This window comes from Schistocerca americana, chromosome 7 (assembly GCF_021461395.2).
Source record: "Schistocerca americana isolate TAMUIC-IGC-003095 chromosome 7, iqSchAmer2.1, whole genome shotgun sequence".
Classification (NCBI taxonomy): Eukaryota; Metazoa; Arthropoda; class Insecta; order Orthoptera; family Acrididae; genus Schistocerca; species Schistocerca americana.
Genome location: NC_060125.1, coordinates 54,025,361 through 54,043,362, shown reverse-complemented (window position 1 = coordinate 54,043,362; position 18,002 = coordinate 54,025,361). Strand labels below are relative to the sequence as shown.

The 18,002-nt window shown below is 44.9% G+C and overlaps 1 long non-coding RNA gene across 1 annotated transcript; it reads right to left on the bottom strand.

Annotated features, from left to right (window-relative positions):
- Positions 1-378: 378 nt before the first annotated feature.
- Positions 379-16,836, bottom strand: LOC124622623. The gene is made up of 3 exons (XR_006980663.1): positions 16,790-16,836; positions 2,250-2,402; positions 379-514 (listed from the first exon to the last, which is right to left on the bottom strand). It is a non-coding gene; the product is annotated as an uncharacterized LOC124622623 (long non-coding RNA).
- Positions 16,837-18,002: the final 1,166 nt, after the last annotated feature.

Here is an 18,002-nt window from a genome sequence, read left to right as displayed (position 1 = left end):
CTGCAACTGAGTTCGGATGTCCGGGTGTTCATTTTCGGCGTTTAATAATAGAGATATTACTACAGAGGTCGCGCTAGTTAGTGGTGTCACGTAAAGAGTTCAGAGGTGACTAAGAGTGAACGGCGTGCTCTGTTGGAAGGAAAAGCAAGTTTGAAAGCTGTCGAGGTGTCACCTTGTATCAGTGTTACTGTATGTGATATAAATTTGCAGTGAAAGTACACTAGCACCTTTACAGGAATGTCGCTGTTACTATACCGGTAGGTACTCTTCAGGTACGAAAAACAATTTGCAAATGGTATGTGGACTGGATCAGAAAACATCATGGAGGAGAATAAGTTAGCAAAACAGTAATGAAAAAAAAAAAAAAACATTTCCTTCTTTGGACAGTTTTATTTCAACCACAAAATTATCTACGTCACACAAAACTTAACAGCATGTTGACTGTAGCCTTCTTGGTCAAAGCATTGACGGTCAGCTCTGCTCACCGGATGATATCATGATATCACCTTGCAATCTGGAATGACAAACGACAAACAAATTATGATTTGTTAATAAAATCATCATGGCGAAATTGTCTTACGAGTTTAAGCACTGATATTTCTTCTGCCAAATATTAAGAATGTCTTTAAATGACGGGCATTACGTTCCAGTATCTTTAACTAAACATCTCCAATACGTAGGGCATGTAAAACAAACATGACTGGTGCCGGGGACTGACTGTAGGAATTATTTGGAAGGGATTCATTCTACGTGAAGCAGCCACGCGTTCGGTTACAAGCCTATTGCCAACCGCTGGTGGTTTTACGAATGTTTCGTACGGCTTTTTTAAACTATGCCTTACGTAAAGCAAAACTATTTCTTTTTTGTTTATCCAGATATGTTTCGATACCTTTGTGTCATCGCTTGTGGGTCTCCTTTCATTTCTGGAATTACATTGCTAGTGAAAATTGATTTTGACAAGACGTGTAATTCCAGAAAGAAATTGAGAGCTACAGAAGAAGACGCATAAGAGTCGAAAAATGTCTGAGCAAATAAAAAAGAAATACATTCTGTTTTGCTTAAGGCGGAGTTTTTTCTTGTTCTTTCCATTTTCTTTTAAACCAAATTTAATTCGCAAACACAGAGAAAAGATCAACAGGAGCGTCCAATCCCAGCAATATATTTGGTACTGTTATACAGTGACTTTGTATCCTAATTGTCGTTGGAGGACATAGAGGTGAATAGCACAACAAAGGGAAAGGTTATGGAGTATTACAACACACTGAAAAACTGTGTCACAAAGGGATATCAAGTAACTGAAAGATTTATTTATTAAGAAATCTTTGACACAGAAGCAATAGTAATAATGAAGTTAATAAACTGAGACCATTCGACTGTTGATTATCCAATGTTTTGTTTGTACGAATGGTTTGCTAATAAATGATAGTATCATAATAGCACGTGGTTACGAACTCATAGTACTTGAGTCGACATACGCTTTCTGGAAGAAGTTGTGGAATCCACAAACAGGCAGCACTGACCGAAAACGTAGCTCAGGTACACACTTGCTGACTGATTCGACTTGTGACTGATGCACTAAAAGCATGTTCAATACAGCATTGAATAGTTGACATACTGCGTCTTAGCACTTAACACTGAATTGTTCCACAAAGTCCTGTGTTTGGTATAGTGACAGAGTTATATTCGTTTTGGCAGTATCTTCACTTATTCGTGACTTCTAATTTTATTCATTCTTCACATTTGTTTCTGGTGCTTCTCTTTTCAATGTCATGGAGTTCCCACCACTTCGACCAAAAAATCGCAGTAAATCAATTACAGATGAAATGATATATCGTACAGTGATTATTAATCCAAAATTGGTTTAAACGCGGAAGTCTTTCACTAAGGGAGAAAAGTTAATGAACAGTGCCCTGTTGACACCAACATCATTAGACAGTTCACAAGCGGTGACTGAAGTTATTGAGAAAACCACTGAAATCCTAAATGAGGACGGCTGGGCAGGTATTTTAAACAACCAACTCCTCCAGAGTATGGGCTCATGGTCTTACCACAGCCTCACCTCATTTTACTAACTTCTCTGCCATGTGGCCTTCCTTCAACAAGCAAACCAGTTTACTTTGCAGGAAGTGCTAATTTCGTTGCCCGAAATGGAGACAAAGCTTCTTGGGAAACTAGAAACGAAGGTGGAGGTTCGTTACGTGCAGTGGAAGAGTCCTAGTAGTTACAGAGGTCAGTAGAGAGCTACGTACCGTCTCCCTGCTCGCAGTTGTGGACGTTCATGCTGCACCTGTTGCTGAACATGGTGACGGTACCCCCCTTGCAGCGTGCAGTCACAGGGTTGTACTCCAGTGTGCAGAAGGATGGGCACTGCTCGTCACAGCTCGCCAGGCACCCCAGCAGCACTGCAGAAGAGCAACACGACAGTATCAGAACACTGTGCCCTGCTTCTGACCACGAAAGAGCCAAACAAGTGTACACGTTTCTGAGAGTCTCGGACAATATACACACATCAAAAAAAGTTTTCCATCACCCCGTTTCCCAGAACTCCTGAAGACAGACGTTGACTGTGGATATGGTATTACAGACTCAGTCCCTTTGACTGTTCAGAGATATCACTAAACCTGCCCAAATATGTAAACAACCATGCATGAGCAGGTCCTATTAGACGGAGGGGGCCCGACAGCCGATCAGTTCCAGTCTTTCCAGGAGGGAGGTACACAGCTCGTGTCGTCTGTAGTTCAACCATACCTAGACGGTCAATATGGCGGTTAGATCACGTTCGCATTGTTACTTTGTGCCAGGAAGGGCTCTCAACCAGGGAAGTGTCCAGGCGTCTCGGAGTGAACCAAAGCGATGTTGTTCGGACATGGAGGAGATACAGAGAGACAGGAACTGTCGATGACACGCCTCGCTCAGGCTACCGAAGGGCTACTACTGGAGATGATGACCGTTACCTATGGATTATGGCTCGGAGGAACCCTGACAGCAACGCCACCATGTTGAATAATGCTTTTCGCGCAGCTGCAGGACGTCGTGTTTCGACTCAAACTGTGCGCAATAGGCTGCATGATACGCAACTTCACTCCCGACGTCCATGGCGAGGTCCATCTTTGCAACCACGACAGGATGCAGCGCTGTACGGCTGGGCCCAGAAACATGCCGAACGGACCGCTCAAGGCTGGCCTGTCTTCACTGATGAGTGTCGCGTATGCCTTCAACCATCTAACATTCTGCGTGGTGTCTGCTTGTCCTATGTCGTGTCTCCCTACCACTTTCGCGCATCGACGCTCTGAGCGTCTTTTTTAGGGAATTGACTAGTTTGAACCTGGGACCTGTTGCTGGTAAGGAGACGCCAGACTACACATGACATGTAGAATTCAGAAGAGTTCAGTGAGACTAGCGATGATATAACCAAATACTTAATGATTTCAGCTCCACTGCACTCCCTGTAAAAGAATCTTAATACTAACTAAATTTAGTGGAAGGGGTTCAAGGCTTTCCTATTTTTAGTTAGTTAGTAAAAATAACGTCGAAAAAGCAGTTAAGTTTACCATTGGAAATTTTATTCTACTCACAAAACATTGTTTATAAATTGCACTATTGATAAAAGGAAATGTTTTAATACAGAATGGTAAAAACCAACTGCATTCAACAAAAATGTGAACGAATATTCCCTGAATGGGTTTCCAAGTTCTACAATGGATCGAAGGATGACTTATGCCATATCACATCTATAATCTAGGTTTAAATTAAGTTTCACAAAAGAGAAAACTATCAAAATGGTCTACAGTGACCCTCAATTATCTTTAATTACTTATCCAACTTGTCGTAAATTACAGTGGCTGATGTGGCTTCTCAATAACTATATAACAGAAAAATCATCGCGTTTCAGATTTTTTACAAGTGGCAAATGTGAACACCATGAGCTTTAATTGACGATCGACAGTAGTATTACGCAAAACGGGGATGTAACAGATGAGACTTCTGCAGTTCCGAGTGAAGCTTTTTGTGCTGTTATGCAGCATGACGTGCGTTCATTACCTTGTCGGTGTTCGTCAGGGGGCGGCGGACAGCACAGCTCCGCTCACCTCGCCGTCTCGGAAGCAACTCCATCCTAACTTCTCCTTACTACAATTTACCGAAGTTGGATTAAAACAACTATCTGGCTGTGTTTTCATCTGACCAATCAGGGTCTCAATGTTAACCTTAAGCTCTGCCTACAAAAATTCTGTCTATCCAATGAGAAACGTTATACTTTTCGTGGTGGGGCAATGTTTTTAAAGTTTGCAACGTAACAGAGACGCGAAAAAGTCTCACGCTAAAACGTGCAGCTCGTGTGGTCCTTTTAGCGTTATCGTAAGATCTATACTGTTCTTCTGGAGGGCTCTATCTTTTAACATGGGCTGGGGGGTGGTCCTGACGAAACAGAGACGCGAAAAAGTCTAAAACTTGCGGGTGGTGTGGTCCTAGCGGTTAGCTGGCGACGTCGGTGTCCGTCCGTCCCTTATCGTAGGGCCTTTCAGCTTAACACGGTTTTGCTCTCTGCTTCTGTTCTCGTTTCTCCCCTCGGAACGGCGTCTGTCTCACGGTGGGAAGGTATGACATGCATTTAGGCATTCTTGTGTTAGTCTGTGGTATTCCATTTGCTCACTCGTTACTCGTATTACTTTGCTTAATTTAATGTCACGATTTATTCGGAGCTATGTGACATACTACTGGATTTGCTTATCATGTCAGGGTTTCCATGGAAGGTGTTGGATTTGCCTGACACCTTACAGCCAGACAATCGTCGGAGACGTGTGTGGAGACAACCCGGTCAGGCTGAACGCCTTAACACACTGTCCAGCGAGTGCAGCAAGGTGGACGTTCCCTGGTGTTTTGGGGCAGCATTATGTGGGGCAGACGAACGCCGCTGGTGGTTATGGAAGGCACCGTACGATACGTGAACGCCATCTCCCGACCGATAGTGCAACGATAACGGCAGCATATTGGCGAGGCATTCGTCTTCATGGACGACAATTCGCGCCTCCATCGTGCACGTCTTGTGAATGAATTCCTTCAGGATAACGACATCGCTCGACTAGAGTGGCGAGCACGTTTTCCAGACATGAACCCTATCGACATACCTGGGATAAATTTAAAAGGGCTGTTTATTGAAGAAGTGACGCACCAACCACTCTGAGGGATCTACGCCGAATCGCTGTTGAGGAGTTGGGCAATCTGGACCAACACTGCCTTGATGAACTTGTGGATAGTGTGCCACGACGAATATAGGTATCCATCAGTGCAAGAGGACGAACTACTGGGTATTAGAGGTACCGGTGTGTGCAGCGATCTGGACCACCGGCTCTGAAGGTCTCACTGTATTGGGGTACAACATGCAATATGTGGTTTTCATGAGGGCGGAAATGATGTTTATGTTGATCTCTATTTCAATTTTCTGTACAAGTTCCGAACTCCCGAAATCGAGGTGATGCAAAACTTTTTTTGATGTCTGGACGAGTATCTGTCGTGATAACAACAACTTTTATGAGAAACGCCAGTATTCCAGCTCTGTGGAGGTGGTGACGAACTGAGATACTGACAGATTATAGGCCGAATGGCTCTGAGCACTATGGGACTTAACATCTATGGTCATCAGTCCCCTAGAACTTAGAACTACTTAAACCTAACTAACCTAAGCACATTACACACATCCATGCCCGAGGCAGGATTCGAACCTGCGACCTAGCAGTCACGCGGTTCCGGACTGACGCGCCTAGAACTGCACGGCCACCGCGGCCGGCCGAAGGTTGTTAACAATCTACATTGTCAGCAACGTGGTAGTGACGAGAGGAAAGTGATTTATGTAGTAGTTTTACATCTGTTGTCTCACTTGATATGGATGCCCGAAGTATTTCGTAAGTCGTTCAAGAGATTAAGTTTTCGAGAAGAGATAGTACGCAAAGATGCAGACATTTACACAGTATAGGGAACATTCGGAATTTTACTACTGAGATGTCGAAATTACTCTTCCTGTTGTATTCTTTTTCTTGGGAATGACATTCTAGCTTTCTAAAAATTAGAGTACAATAAGGAGGCGCTCGTTAATTTCAACAGTAAAGTGTTTAGCGAAAATTTGCGAGAAAAGCATGAAGAAAACAGACCCGTCAAGCTACGTTCGCCTGGTGACAGAGCTAGGAAAGTACGCTATTTTGGTTCTTCCTGTCCTCGCATAACGTCGTTCACCACCTTTTCCTTGGAATAAGTTTTATTAGAGTTATTAGTTTTACTCTACTGCGTGGAACACCACACTGGATGATTATAATTAACATTTAAATCCTCCTGAAGCGGCGTAGATGGAGCTGAGACAAGTAATTTAATATAAGACTCTCAGGGTCACAAATGTCGGGAAACATTTGAAATTTGGTTAAGAGATGTTGAACATCTGACGTCACCAGATGACGTACCTCGCCGAACGTGCTGCGGTTGGGCTTGGGCGTCGAGGGATGACAGAGCGACACAGTACTTACATTCGAGTGAAAGGTGCAAATTTCAAAGACCTCTTGTAAATGTGATCTGTTGTAAACGTAGAAGTTACAAAACTGTTGTACTCGCTGTAACCAAGAAAAAGGTGTTCTTATTTTGTGTTTATTTCCTTTTGTCCCTTCTCTTTTTGTTTACAGACAATATTAAGAGAAGAAAACGTACGTCATTTACTGCTTACGATGCAATTCGGAAGCTTATACTCATCTAATTGTGACACAATACGGTAGGTTTTTGTGGTACAGTACTTTGCAATAAACCGCGAGACCGGTAAATAAAATGATAAATAGTACCGAAATGTAAACACATTATTGTCTAACGCAATGAAAATAAAGCGCCTGCCACAAGCAAGACTCAAACCCTGACACCCTCGCACTGAAGTCGCGCGCGTGGACCCAAAGCCAAAACGACGTGAGCACTTGACTTGCAATGCGGTTTTCAGCCGCGACAGACCGATAGATCGAACAGCTGCACGTAGGGCGAGCTACATTAGCTGATGACGTCACATCTTCAACATCTGTCGCCCACCTTTAGGTTGTTTCCCAACGTTTGCAACCCCGTGAATCTTATATTAAATTACTTGTCTCACCGCCAGCTATCTCGCTTCGAAGATTTTCAAACGTTAATAAGAACCACCCTGTATATGATTGATGCAGTAGGAAATAAGGAAATTGTCTTCAATTACAAATTTGCACGGCGATGAGTGCTGTTCAGTAAGCACAGCCGAATAATTCTGAAAACCGAATACCGGGACAACTACTTTATTAATGAACATTTTAATTTAAATTATTCGGTGGCGACCTGTCAACTTTGATTTGAAAAGTTTTATACCTTTTAGCCGGCCAGAGTGGCCGAGCGGTTCTAGGCGCTTTAGTCTGGAACCGCCCGACCGCTACGGTGGCAGGGTCCAATCCTGCCTCGGGCGTGGATGGGTGTGATGTCTTTTGGTTAGTTAGGTTTAAGTAGTTCTAAGTTCTAGGGGACTGGTGGTCTCACATGTTAAGTCCCATAGTGCTCAGAGCCATTTGCACCATGTTTTATACCTTTTATCTACACAGGCTGTGACAAAAAGGCATGCAAAACTTCCAGCACACCCCTCACGCCTAAAAAAACACAATTCGTGTAAAATAGAATCACAGATAACTGGGGCCAGCCACTGTTGAAATTGTTATTTATTTTCATGAACAAGATTTCGCACCTTGTCAAGTTCATCTTCAGATAAGGCACGCAGAAGTTCACACATTTATGATTATAGCATGAGTTTAGGGAACTGGAGATTACATGTGGCAATTTGGGGAGTATCTTTGTTGAAATTCATAGGGCAGTTTCCACTGTAGTGCCAACGGTAGCAGTGAATCCTAGTCATCTGCGGAGTACTTCTACACATGTATTGGACATACGTTATTACAGTTTAAGAACTACATACCTAATTCATACACACAGACATTTAGAATATTAAATTTCTAGAAGAAAAATCTCTCGGTGTACATGCCGCGTCAATTCAGGATAAAACTCCAAGCTTTCGACCACTACCTCCATGGTCGTCGTCAGGGCTAAAACTAACTGTAGTGAACTAGCGAGGTTCCCACTTTTATATCCAAAGGACTGCTTCTGATTGGCTGGAATACGTCATAGCAACAGTGATATGGCGCGTAGTGAAGTGGTGCCCTCTACTTCCATAGATGTAGTTTCTATCCCGCGTTGCTTGCAGCGCCATCCCTTGAATCAGGAGGTAATGTGCGGGAAGTTTTTCCCTGCGATTTTTCTTTATCCAGTGCACTCTTCCAAGTGTTGCTAAGTGCATAGCCATTGTCTCTGTTAAAGTTATTATCGCTAAGCCTAATTTCGACTGCTTCCCGGATCACAGAGTCCCAGTAATTCGATGCGTGGGCTATTACTCTGGTTTCTTCAAATAAAATCTTATGCTTGTTAAGCAGGCTATGTTCAGCCACCGCTTCCCCCACCTCCTCCTGTTCCTCCAACATCTTCGCACCCTTTACATTGTTCGCAGGCTTGATCCCCCCCACCCTCTGGTTTCCTCCTTCCTCTCCACCTCCCGCCCACTGCCGCGCCTCTATCGCTGTATCCCTCCCTCTCTCCACCTCCACATCCTCCATCTCCTTCATCAGGGCAATTTACAACGGCTCCCCCTCCCAGATGACGAACTTCGCCGTGACATCTACCCTTTCTTCCAGCTATAACCTGGCCTTGTTCCCCCCCCCCCCCCTCCACAGGGCCCCCTTTTTCCTCTTTCCTCCTTCTCCCAGAGCGGATTTTCCTCCGTCCCCCCTCCCCTGAGGCCCTGCACACCATACTTGCCTCTCTCCTTCCCACATCCCTCCCTACCTGGCCCTCTTCCGCGCACCCCCCGCTCATATCCCCCCCCCCCCTCTTCCCCTCCCTCCCTTCTTCCGGTCTCCCTCATCTCCTCACGCCTGGCAGATCCTCCATTTTGATCATCGTCAGTGTGCCACATCAGTGTTGTGTTTAGTGCTGTTCCTCGTGTGCGTCAAGACGTGTGATTTTAATTGTGTACTGCCTTGAGGTTCGCCGTCAGTGTTACGTTATGTGCTATGCCATCCGTCGCTACCTTTATGCTCCTGTCATACTGTGCCTTGTGTTCTTTTACCGTCGCAGTGTGTGGCTTTTTATGTGTGCTACTTTTAAACAGTTTTTTATCTCCATTTTACAGTCACCCGGTTTTTTGTCTGTTGCCTTCCATGATGTTCCCCCTTTCTTATATCTATGTTCACCTTATTCTCTCCTTTGCTGTTTTTTAAATGTCTTCTATTGTTTTGTTCTATGTCTTTCGGCTGAAGAGCAGCGCCTATGCTGCTGCCAGCCCGCCCCGATGGGGAATTTAAATACAATAAAGAAAAAAAAAAACAAAAAAAAGCCACCGCTGATTTTTCCAAATACCTGTATTTCAGGTGGCGCTGGTGCTCGGTGCAGCGGTCGGCAACAGTTCTTACAGACTGGCCCACGTAATTCTTGCCGCATTCGCAAGGAATACTATAAATTCCCGGCACTCTTAAGCCGAGACTACCTTTGACTGATCTCAACATTTCCTTAATTTTCCTAGGTGGTCGGAAAACTGGTTTTATTCCTTGCCTCTTCAGGACTCTGGCTATCCTGCTCGTTGTAGCAGCGCAAAAAGGAAGCCGCGCTATGTGTTGGTCCTCTTCTTGTACATGGCCGGCATCGTGTCTTACTTTCTTGGACAATACTGATTTAATTTCACCGGCAGAATAACCATTCCTCTTGAAAACAGTAGTCAAATGGTTAATCTCGGGACCGAGGTGGTCCTTGTCGGAAATAGTCCTGGCTCTGTGTACTAAAGTATTCAGCATAGGTCTCTTCTGAGACGGATGATGGAAGCTGTGGCTATGCAGATATAAGTCTGTATGGGTTGGCTTACTGTACACAGAATGGCCCAGTCGTCCATCCGGCTTTCGCTCCACCTACACATATAAAAAAGGTAACTTCCCTTCCTTCTCTACCTCCAATGTAAATTTTATGTTTGGATGTTCACCATTTAAATGTTCGACGAACTGCTGCAGCGTGTCGCTGCCGTGTGGCCAGATTAAAAAAGTATCGTCGACGGTATCTGTAGAAGCATGATGGGTGGAGGTGAGCACTGCTCAACGCTCGTTCTTCAAGGTCCTCCATGAAAAAATTCGCTATTGCTGGTGACAGTGGCGAACCCATGGCTGTTCCATCCGTCATTACATAATAATTTCCACTGTATAAAAAGTAAGTAGTCGTCAAGGTATGCCGGAACAACTTCAAAATTTCTGAGGAAAAATGAGCAGCCAACAGTTGTAATGTGTCATCCACAGGTACTTTGGTGAACAGAGAAACCACGTCGAGGCTGACCATGATATCACTTGGGCCTATCTTCATCTGCTTTATGATATCAACAAACATTTTTGAATTCTTAATATGATGTGGGCAGTGACCAACTATAGGCGCCAACAATTTAGTTAAGTGTTTGGCAAGCCTGTACGTAGGAGAGCCAATAGCGCTAACGATCGGTCTCAACGGGACGATCTCCTTATGAAATTTCTAGTTTACAAGGTTGGGACAGACAGCATTTGCCTAAAGTAATTTAGGGAACTACAGGAAATTTAGATCAGGTTGGCCAAATGGATATTAGCCCCACCGTTCACCCGAACACAAATCTAGTGTGTTAAAAGCAGCGAAACACTGCTCGCTTTATCCCCAGCATGCATTGTTTTGTTTGTATACACTTGCAGAGAATGCAAACGTGCATTCATTGTGTCGCACAGTTGCCGGATGTCAGTTCGTGGTTTAGAGTTCCGTGCCCGCTGCACTTGGTCAGTCAGGACGGGAGCGGTTAAAGCCGGTTGTGGCTGGCAGACTTGTCGTTCGATGACGCCCCATATGTGCTCGATTGGAGACAGATCTGGTTATCGAGTAGGTCAAGACAACATGTCGACATTCTTAGTGCATGTTGGGTTTCAACGGCGGTATGTGGGCGAGCGTTATCGTGTTGGAAAACATCCCCTGAAATGCTGTTCATGAATGGCAACAGGTCGACTCATCACAGTAACGTTCAGTTTTACAGGCGGGGTGTGCGGGATAACCGCGAGAGAGCTCCTGCTGTCTTTCTAAATCGTATCACAGAGCACAACTGCATGTATAGGTCCAGTGTACCTAGATCCCAGACAGGTTGGTTGCAGGCGTTCATTTGGCCTTCTTCTGTACAACACACGGCCATTGCTGATACTGAGGCAGAAGCGGTTTTCGTCAGAAAACACGACAGACCTCCTCGCCGACCTCCAATAAGCTCTCACTTGACACCACTGAAGTCACAAACGGCGGTGGTTTGGGGTGAGTGGAACACACGCTACGTTTGGCTCGGAGCTGTCCTTGAAGCAACCGATTTATATCAGTATGTCCTGTAACTGCGGTGACAATTGCTGCTCGAACTGCTGCTTCAGGATACACTACTTAAACTAACTTATGCTAAGAACAACACACACATACCCATGCCCGAGGGAGGACTCGAACCTCCGGCGGGAGGGGCCGCGCAATCCGTGACATGGCGCCCTAAACCGCGCAGCCACTCGCGCGGCTGCCTCCGAAATCGCATGTGACTTGTTTGTTATCAGCTTCTCGTAGTCCAATTACACGACCTCGTTCAAACTCAGTGAGGCATTGATAATGGCGGCTTTGTCGCCTTAAAATGGCTCTCAGCACTATGAGACTTAACTTCTGAGGTCATCAATCCCCAAGAACTTAGAACTACTTAAACCTAACTAACCTAAGGACATCACACACAGCCATGCCCGAGGCGGGATTCGAACCTGCGACCGTAGCGGTAGCGCGGTTCCAGACTGTAGCGTCTAGAACCGCTCGGCCACTTCGGCCGGCTTTGTCGCCTTAAAAACATATTTGACTAAAGTCAGCCGCGCGGGATTAGCTGAGCGGTCTAGGGCGCTGCAGTCATGGACTGTGCGGCTGATCCCGGCGGAGGTTCGAGTCTTCCCTCGGGCTTAGATGTGTGTGTTTGTCCTTAGGATATTAGGTTAAGTAGTGTGTAAGCTTAGGGACTGATGACCTTAGCAGTTAAGTCCCATAAGATTTCACAAACATTTGAACTAAAGTCATCTCACCATGTGCAATCTTTAAGGAAACTAGCGCTCACGACCGGTACACCGTGCATTTAAAGCAAACCTGATCTGTATCCTCATAGTGGCGGTACTAGAACCACTCTTATGCGACTAGCGCGAAATTTGGATAGACGCTATCTTTCAGATGTGTAAACACGCCTAACGAAAAAAAAAGGTTCAAATGGCTCTGAGCACTATGGGACTTAACATCTGAGGTCATCAGTCCCCTAGAACTTAGAACTATTTAAACCTAACTAACGTAAGAACAACACACACATCCATGGCTGAGGCAGGATTCGAACCTGCGACCGCAGCAGCAGCGCGGTTCCGGACTGAGGCGCCTACAATCGCTCGGCTACATCGGCCGGCAAACATGCCTAACGGCTTTCATTTATGTTGTACAACTCCTTCTTGTTGTTGAGATTCTTTTGCCTCAGTGTATATATCTTTTTCAAACTAACAGCCCAGTACACGGAATCAATACTAGAAATAAGAACGATCTTCGCAAAGACTTAAGGTTATCTACTTTGGGCAGAAACGTGGCTGTTATTAGGAAGACAAATTTTCAATAACTTGCAAGCAGACATACAAATTTTAAGTACTAAAACGTTCAGTTTTCAAGGAGCATAAATTATTTATTGGTCAGCAACTCACGCTCCAGTGAAAAGCTTCTTTAGTAAACCAACTGATGTGTACATATTATTAATAGTATCAAACAAAATGAGTATTATGTAAAATTAGACTTCTGTACATTTTCACCGCGGTAATGCGATCAGTGCAAACGATGGTTTTCCTCTTTGATGATATGTGGGAACAACAGTCTACGAATTACCATATACAACTCATTGTATTTTGTGTCAAGTTCGTTATTATACACTCCTGGAAATGGAAAAAAGAACACATTGACACCGGTGTGTCAGACCCACCATACTTGCTCCGGACACTGCGAGAGGGCTGTACAAGCAATGATCACACGCACGGCACAGCGGACACACCAGGAACCGCGGTGTTGACCGTCGAATGGCGCTAGCTGCGCAGCATTTGTGCACCGTCACCGTCAGTGTTAGCCAGTTTGCCGTGGCATACGGAGTTCCATCGCAGTCTTTAACACTGGTAGCATGCCGCGACAGCGTGGACGTGAACCGTATGTGCAGCTGACGGACTTTGAGCGAGGGCGTATAGTGGGCATGCGGGAGGCCGGGTGGACGTACCGCCGAATTGCTCAACACGTGGGGCGTGAGGTCTCCACAGTACATCGATGTTGTCGCCAGTGGTCGGCGGAAGGTGCACGTGCCCGTCGACCTGGGACCGGACCGCAGCGACGCACGGATGCACGCCAAGACCGTAGGATCCTACGCAGTGCCGTAGGGGACCGCACCGCCACTTCCCAGCAAATTAGGGACACTGTTGCTCCTGGGGTATCGGCGAGGACCATTCGCAACCGTCTCCATGAAGCTGGACTACGGTCCCGCACACCGTTAGGCCGTCTTCCGCTCACGCCCCAACATCGTGCAGCCCGCCTCCAGTGGTGTCGCGACAGGCGTGAATGGAGGGACGAAAGGATACGTGTCGTCTTCAGCGATGAGAGTCGCTTCTGCCTTGGTGCCAATGATGGTCGTATGCGTGTTTGGCGCCGTGCAGGTGAGCGCCACAATCAGGACAGCATACGACCGAGGCACACAGGGCCAACACCCGGCATCATGGTGTGGGGAGCGATCTCCTACACTGGCCGTACACCACTGGTGATCGTCGAGGCGACACTGAATAGTGCACGGTACATCCAAACCGTCATCGAACCCATCGTTCTACCATTCCTAGACCGGCAAGGGAACTTGCTGTTCCAACAGGACGATGCACGTCCGCATGTATCCTGTGCCATCCAACGTGCTCTAGAAGGTGTAAGTCAACTACCCTGGCCAGCAAGATCTCCGGATCTGTCCCCCATTGAGCATGTTTGGGACTGGATGAAGCGTCGTCTCACGCGGTCTGCACGTCCAGCACGAACGCTGGTCCAACTGAGGCGCCAGGTGGAAATGGCATGGCAAGCCGTTCCACAGGACTACATCCAGCATCTCTACGATCGTCTCCATGGGAGAATAGCAGCCTGCATTGCTGCGAAAGGTGGATATACACTGTACTAGTGCCGACATTGTGCATGCTCTGTTGCCTGTGTCTATGTGGCTGTGGTTCTGTCAGTGTGATCATGTGATGTATCTGACCCCAGGAATGTGTCAATAAAGTTTCCCCTTCCTGGGACAATGAATTCACGGTGTTCTTATTTCAATTTCCAGGAGTGTATATCTTTTTCAAACTAACAGCCCAGTACACGGAATCAATACTAGAAATAAGAACGATCTTCGCAAAGACTTAAGGTTATCTACTGTGGGCAGAAACGTGGCTGTTATTAGGAAGACAAATTTTCAATAACTTGCAAGCAGACATACAAATTTTAAGTACTAAAACGTTCAGTTTTCAAGGAGCATAAATTATTTATTGGTCACCAACTCACGCTCCAGTGAAAATCTTCTTTAGTAAACCAACTGATGTGTACATATTATTAATAGTATCAAACAAAATGAGTATTATGTAAAATTAGACTTCTGTACATTTTCACCGCGGTAATGCGATCAGTGCAAACGATGGTTTTCCTCTTTGATGATATGTGGGAACAACAGTCTACGAATTACCATATACAACTCATTGTATTTTGTGTCAAGTTCGTTATTATATTTTGAGTCGAGGTATGTTTTGTGTGTTATTCCACATTTATGAGGAACCTTTCGCTCGGTCTGTGTGCAACGTACATTAGCATACCTCTTGCTCGTTGTAAATACGTATTGTTTATTCTTGTTTTACGTCATGTTCTACATCCCTGGGGATATCCTGACTACGGATCTACGGAGCAAGAAATACATCTCATGTCAAAAAAAAAAAAAAAAAAAAAAAAAAAAAAAAAAAAAAAAAAAAAAAAAAAGACATAGCGAATCTGCATCATATGTTTTCCGTGAGATCTGGAAACCGACATTTACGTGGGCAAAGTTGTCTATGGCGCTAGTTCTAGATCTCATGGACGAACAGAGAGAGCCAGGACTCACAAGACATGAACACGAGACATGTTTAAAAAGTTTGATGCGGTATGGCGTTGCGAGCTGTTTCTGTTCGTTTAGACTGAGTAATGTGCTACGAACAATTGTTAGAAAATGAGTTCCTTCTTCTTTTTCTTCTACCATATTCATACAACGTATTTTCCCCTTCCAGATGCGACAAATGAATTTCAAAAGTCTGTCTGTAGCTTTGTGCTACACCATGTATTTTGTTCTTTACCTGTCACCCAAAAAATTGGTTTGCTAAACCGCCAACAGGGACTCCAACGGCCGTAGTTGTTAAAAGTGACGGCAGACCAAGCAGAGAAAGCATTTTACGTGATATAACTTGCCAGTTGCCAATCGATGATGATGTGTGTGTGTGTGTGTGTGTGTGTGTGTGTGTGTGTGTGTGTGTGTCAGTTTCACAATCCACCACCAGTTTACAACAGCATAGTGAAGTGGTAAGGGAAATTCGAGGAGGATGGCTGTGCGATGCAAACCATCTGGATCGACCGTGCTTGTTCAGATCAAAGAGTGGACCGTACCAGCGACGGGATGTTGCGAAGCCCCACAAAATCTAGCTGTCGAGCTAGTGCAGAACTGAACACGTTTCAGCTAACAGGGTGGAAAATTCTCCGAAAGCAATTAAGAGCAAGTTATACAATCTGCCCCTGTCGCAAACCTTAAGTCATTGCGACAAACTGCGCCATCTGCAATTTTGCATTGATATGCTGAACCACCTTGAAAGCGAAATCTTCAGTGTTGAAGCTACTTTTCATTTTCTGGAGAAGTCAGCGGATTTGACACATGTAAAGGAGGCAGAAAATCCATAGGCAACTGTAGAACGAGACAGTCTATGAACCCTTCTTCTTCGCTAAGAGAACCGTCAACAGTACTGCCTCCAATTGTAGCTGATGCCAGAACTGATAGCAGTGCTTTCATTTTTCACCAATATGGCACCTCTTTACATTTCCACAATTTTGTGCGACATGACCTGAGTGAGTTGTTGTCTCGTCGCTAGATGGCTGTGCTGCGGCCGTTCATCTGGCACTATTGGAGTTGCCACCATGGTCTTCGAACGTGACGCCTCTCGATGTTTCATTGTGGGCTTACATCTTCCACCTCTATCACATAACCTGGAAGACTTGCGACACCTCATCACAGCAACTGTTTTTACCGTCACTCCTCGTATTCCGAATCGCATATGGACATAACTGGACGATAGAATAGACGTGTGCCGTTTGACGAAGGGCGGACGCACAGGACATTTACAAACATTGTAAAAACTCCGAGAATTTGTCTTTCAAATTTTGTTACGTTGTTCTTGGTGGTTAATCTGACAGAGATTTTGAAATTTTGAAATGTTTCATGGAATTTATGACTATTTTGTCTACTGAAAATATTCGAACTCATGTACAAAACACGCGAACACCCACTTCGCAAATCGTAAACAGACGAAATGGTAACGCAGCCAGTACGGAATAAGCCAGGTCGCGCTGAGCGTTAGCTGCCGTGCTACTAATGTGGAATGAAATGGCTTACCAACGAGAACGATGACGTAGCACTTCATTGCCGCAGCGGTCGGTGGGGTCTGGTCACAGGCCGCGTTATGCAGCGATATTTATTCGAAACTCTATCTACACCAGTAGATCCCCGCCCACTGCTTAAGTGGTAACATGACCTACAACCTGTTTTCGTTTTTCCATTGTCTTCGTGCTTGTGCTTGTTTCTTTATTCTCAATCCTAGTTTACTATCTGCCGCTTAGATATTCCTTAGTGACAGAAAACAGTGCCATTTTCATGCGTCCTTTCCAGCGACAGCGCAATTGTGTTTGTTTCTTCATTCTCAATTCTAGTTTACTATCTGCCGCTTAGATATTCCTTAGTGACAGAAAACAGTGCCATTTTCATGCGTCCTTTCCAGCGACAGCGCAACTACTATAATAGTTGTTTTTAAAGTTACTGAACATTGAAAGGTTACGAATTTGCAGTGCAGCATTAACTGATGAAGGTTTTCATGCATGTATATAAGACTAAAGTTCGATACAGAAGCGCAACAGACTGACAATGAATGTACAAACGCAAGGAACTGATAATAAATGTACAAACGCAACGGGCCAACAGTGAATATGCATCCCACTACAATCAGTATCTAAACACTACAGAATTGATTTACTGTTATTTAAACAAACATATTCACACGGATAATGTTTCTGACTGCTTAAGAACAGCACCCCATCCGCGCTCCTCTTCCGCATGTAGCCGAGCTTATCAAGGTTTTAACACCGTTGCAGCCCTGTGAAATCAGCGGACAATTGGCACTTGTCTGTTCTCTTTATTGGAGCACGTTTCATATCAGAACATAAAACCAACAGAGCAATGTGTAGTACGCCTTGTATACGGTAACCGTACAACGCTCTAACTTTGTACTGACCATGCAGTTACCAAATCATTCACATCACGTAGTGCAAATCATATTGTACTAACCTTCTGGATATAACAGTTCAACGATCAAGCACAAGGTATGCTTTAATAACAACAACAAAAAATAAACGAAACTGCTGCCGCTCATCAAATGTTCAACGAATCCTCAAAAAAGCGTTAGTAAAACGCAAGACGAGAAAAATACGTGTAAATTAATCGCACGTACCAAAACTTATATTAGAATTCCTTTAAACTAAAAGCACACGTGTTCATCACATTTCGCACGTTGTTCGCTCCAGAATATTTAGGAACAAGAGGAAACTGTACAAAA